At 34.8% G+C, this 5,143-nt stretch overlaps 1 long non-coding RNA gene across 1 annotated transcript; it reads right to left on the reverse strand.

The window, feature by feature from the left end:
• Nucleotides 1-447: 447 nt before the first annotated feature.
• Nucleotides 448-4,544, reverse strand: LOC104278830. Its single transcript, XR_717859.1, has 2 exons — nucleotides 4,443-4,544; nucleotides 448-1,829 (listed from the first exon to the last, which is right to left on the reverse strand). It is a non-coding gene; the product is annotated as an uncharacterized LOC104278830 (long non-coding RNA).
• Between the last annotated feature and the right edge of the window lie 599 nt (nucleotides 4,545-5,143).

Genomic DNA, 5,143 nt, shown 5'->3' on the forward strand with positions numbered 1-5,143 from the left:
AACTTCAAATCCTACTGTATATTTAAATGGTAGGAAGAAAAATATACAAGCTTGTATTTATACTGTATTTCTATCAATGGCAACAGGTCATAAATTCATGTTTGCAACTATCACAAAGACTCATGAACACCAATTCAGTTTTATACTGTAAATACTGCTGGATTGATGGTTTAGGATTATCAATTCACTGTTGTCATATGTCTGTAACAGTTCAAAAGCATCCTGGAGAAAAATCCTGAAACACATACCTCTCGGTATATAATAATGCAACTGCATTAGCTAAATATATACTGTACATGTCTTATCAGCATTTTACCTACCAAAGATGTAAGATTCCACTTTCAAATACAAAGCAGATAGCCAGTAATGTATACTTATAATACAGCCCTCTCCTTTGTTTTTTGTATTTTTTTTCTTTTGTTTTAAACAATTTGGTCACAATGCACCTTTGATATAAAAGCATTTTAAACTTTATTATTAATACTCAGAACATTAGGATTTCCAGAATTTTTTTTTTTCAGTAGCATTTGTAGAACCACATTTGGTAACAAATACAGTAGTTAGGAATGAGCATCCAGATGAGAATGCAGAAGTATATTATCCAGAATCCTTTCCAGCTAAGACCATAGGGCTGGTACTATGATGAGTAATAGTACTAGAACCACAAAAACACTAAAGTATGTTTCTTAGAGGCTACATCCTCTTTTGCTGGAACACTTTATAAATACATATTAAAAAGTAAGGCAACAACTCCAAACAGTTCAAACTGCTATCTCAACTCAATTCCCGATCAGATCCATGACCACCGGAGATCAATTTCATGCTTGCACTGTTTAGCGTTTGTCTTTTTTCTTTCAAGTGGTCCAATAAAAACATACGGTAATAATTTAGCCATTAGTATTTCTAAAACAACTCCGGCCTGTGTGTCCAGTGCTGTCTCACTAATACTGGTTAGGTACTGAAGTCCAAGGTGTTACCACTGCCCATTTTTCAAGGATTGTGGACACTAATTTGGATTTGCAATAAATAGGTGCATGAATCCAAAGCTCCCTTTCCTACTATGTTTATCACCTACTTGTTTTTTTTAACTCCTAATGTTCAAATTAAGGAAGCACCAGAGACGGCCTGGTACTAAAAAAATGCTCACACCAGTAAACAAAACTTTTATTCAGGACCTATGTTTTTCATGGCCCTGATCCAAATGGACATTCAACTTATGAAGATGTGCAAAAGGAAAAAAAAGTCAAATTACAGTAAAGTTATCCAGAGAAGGAGGATGTTACACAAACTCATAAGGAAATGACAGTCTTTTTTCTCTTTTACTATAAATACACTTAACAGTTTAGCAGAAAGACAAGCTAAATTTTAAGATTGTTCACATTTGAAAGTTGTATTATACTCTCTGCTAACGATAAATAAGGAACAGGTCCTGACAATGGAATTTGACAATTGCAATTTTCATCAACAGATCTTTGAAGACTGGTTTTAAAGAAGGGTTAAAACAATGATTATGTTTGCAAAGTTCTGAGAAGTCCATCTGCTGTCCAAACTTTGGATTAAAGTCCTTATTTTTTTCCTTTACTTAGAGACAGGTATATACAGTGCTGTTGTAATAATGAAACAAATGTGAAATCTACTGTAAAGTTGCACAATACAGAAAACTGTTGCTCCATCTTCTACTACATAAATGTGTGACTCCACAGGTTAATAATGCTGTTTTGTTTTTCTGTTAAGTTGGAATTATTCCATCACGTCTAAGACCTCTCTTTAATTCCAAATCCTCCAGTTTTTTCCACAGTTCTTCACGTTCTTTCTCTTTCTTCTTCTCACTGACAGATGAAATGAAACACAGAATTAGCACGAGAGAAGACTGAAGAATATTTAAATTTTAAATTTTTTAGACATTAATTAGCACTACGTCTGTTGAATATAACTGTAATTTTCCTAACAAGTACTTAATTTTTTTAAGTATTTTTATTTTTGTTACCTACATAAATACCACTAAACAAACTAGTAAAAAAAGAACACAAAATGTAAAGCTGAACACAGTGAGTGTTTATCAACACTAACGTGCGTTGTATAAGAAAAAGACACACTGGACTTATATTATGGAACAAATATATCAAGATTATATAAATTAGTATTTCAGGACTAACTTGCATTTAATTATTTTCAAGCTTATTTATTTTATTTTTTCATGTTATAACTAACAGCCACTTTTTAGAACCATCACTCCCTCATTCTTTTAGAATCACTGATCTTTCTTATAGTGACTGGTCCCTTTCACTTAGTTTAGGTACCAGCCAAAGGAAAATTCAAGCTACAAGACCTGCCTTTTGTTTAGTGACTTACTCTTTTTCCTTATGAAACTCCAAAATATCTATGTAGCATTTGTTGTAACATCAGATTTTAACAGCTGATTTGATAAAATTAACCAGCTGGCCTAACATTTACTTTACCTGCACTATCTGATTTTAAATTTCCTGCCTCTGCTATAGCTTACTTTGACTAAATTGCCTTGACTCTGTGAGGTACAAAATGCTTTCAATTTCTATTATGTTGCCTTGTAGGCTCAGAAGAAAGGGAGAACTACAGAGATTATAGATATACAGATTCTCTGCCAGTCACATTAGAGAATTTCTGAAAAATATTTCAGAACATTCCTACACATCTTGATTCAGTCAAAATACTAACATCTGGCTCATTTATTTGACATTTTAATTTCTCAAGAGTATTTTACACACATAAAATATAAACCCAACTTTCAGATATATCCCTGAAGAACAGTAAAGGAAAAAAAAGGAGGGGAAAAAAAAAGTCTGCTGTCACTAGAAAATATTTTAAATTAAATGTAAGTGAAGTAGCCTGACATTTTCAGGCTACTTATGGATATTTATCTTCTAAACATTACAAAATTTCTGCTTACCTAAATGACTTTTAAAAGATGATCATCTCACCCAACTTACCTATTTGACCTATCACAGTCATTAATACTGAACATATTTCTCCTCAAGCTTTAAGGGCACCCTTAGGAAATGTGTTTTTACTAAGACACTAAAGATTTTCTGTAAACATAAATATCCCAGTTTATACATTCAGATGTTCACATGCTTTAAAACAAGTAATAAATAAAGAGTGAAAACTGTTAGTACCAGCCTTGGTAGGAGATACAACATCAGTAGGTACAAGAAAAACCCTTTGTGCAGTTCAGTCAATAAACCTCACCCACTATCCAGCCACGGGACTCCCTCCTACCACTGTCTGGTCCTGTTTGGAGCAAAGGTCCTCAGCTTAAAGGGGCAAAGCACAATCTCAAATTGATTTAACTCAGTAAATGGCTGGATGATGGGACCAGTCCCTAAAATTCTCTGCCCTTCTTGCTAGAAAACCCTGCAGGTTTGTCTCAACAGCACCAGCAGATTGAGCCTTATTTATCAACACCTATCTAGAATGCATCTGGCATCTTAGCTCAAATACTTATCGAAGTGACTAAAAGTAAAATACTGCATTAATGAACTAACCTGTCAAGTGTAGAATTATTTTTTTGTGTGTATAAAGTTTTGTAGTCTGCAACAGCGAAGTGGAACAAAAGGACAGTGTGACTCCAGTCACACACTTCAAAAAAATCAGCCTCCAAGCAACTTTAGAGACTGAACTACCCTAACAAGGTCTGAGGACCACAGAGTGCCCTGTGCTTTGCTTGGAGGAACACTAAGTCACAGAAAAGGTACGACTTAGGTCATGTTGCAAACTGCTCAGAGTTCCCAAAGTTTCCTCATTTCTTTCACCTGACACTTTGGATAAGCTGAAACTTTTGAGAAAAGATGCTGCACTAACTGTAAAAACGAAGATGAAGGAAAACAGGAGAAAAGACAGAAAGTATTTTACCAGGATGGAACTAATGATCATGTGAGTGGTGTAACTAATGGATCCCGCATACTAGAAGATTCAGATACAGAAGGATCTCTGAATAAGAAATGAAAGGGTCGAGAGATGCCTCTTTGCCTTAGGACCACATCCAGCCTATGAGCAGTAGTTGGGAAAATCAAATCTTAAGGGGTTTTCCTCATGTCTCTTTCCAAAACCTCAGTGTAACATTTTTGAAGTCTTTAAACAAATTGCTATCTTTAAACCTTTGTGTTTTGATTTTATTATTCAAGATCCTGATACATTTAAGTCTTCTGGAATGCAGTCAGAAGGAATTCCATGAGGAATGTGGATTCCCAGGCACCGCAATGGACACTGTATTTCATAAGGAGTGAAGAACAACCTGAATGTGATATTACCTTCCATCTTGCAAGCAGAAGGCTACAGGGCACGCAAGGGGAAAAACGAGGCATTGTGTCTATTATATGTGAGATTAGCAACTGCATCTGAGTGTAAAGGAAGAGCTAAACAGCAGGCCTTATGCACAGCTGACAAAAAAAGCTTTAAAAAGTTACCGCTGACGATCTGACTTGTAAGTGGCTGTCAGCTCGTCAAACATGGTGCTGTTCATTTCCATAAATGCCTTCAATACATTGTAGACTAAAGCCACAATAGCCCTGTGAAACATTAAAAAAAAAAAAAGGAAAGAAGTCTATTAGTTTCAGGTGAAATCAAACGTGAAATAAGTGTCTTCTCTTACCAGCATTTCTGCGACCAGCTCTGCTCTTGCAAATATGATAATGTAAATTCTTTGATATCAGTGAAACTACTTTTGATTAACATATTTAAAGGTGAGAATCAGCGTTCAAGGCTCTACTGACTACGTAAATGGAGCAAACCAAAACTCTAGTGTAAAAGCTAACAACAGAAAGCTATTACATATAACTATAGACTCTTCCCTCATGCTGTGGAGCAATTCCGAATGCAACTCCAGGGATTCAAATCATCAATGCTGGCAGAAGGAATAGAATTTAAAAATGAAACGGGAGTGATTCATATTTCCTTATAATTTTTCTATGAAGCTGAATATTCAGTGCATCTACACAAAATACAATGCTGTATTTCAAGAGTGATTTTCTTGTACTCATACATTTCACATTCATTTTCACTTTGGTACAGAAAAAAATCGCTTTTAAAAAAAACCCAGAAGTCCTTCAAATGAGTCCTGCAGTATCTGTGTAAAAATGTGTGTGTGTATATATATATATAAAATAAA

Source organism: Apaloderma vittatum, unplaced genomic scaffold (assembly GCF_000703405.1).
Source record: "Apaloderma vittatum isolate BGI_N311 unplaced genomic scaffold, ASM70340v1 scaffold8079, whole genome shotgun sequence".
In the NCBI taxonomy this organism is placed as follows: Eukaryota; Metazoa; Chordata; class Aves; order Trogoniformes; family Trogonidae; genus Apaloderma; species Apaloderma vittatum.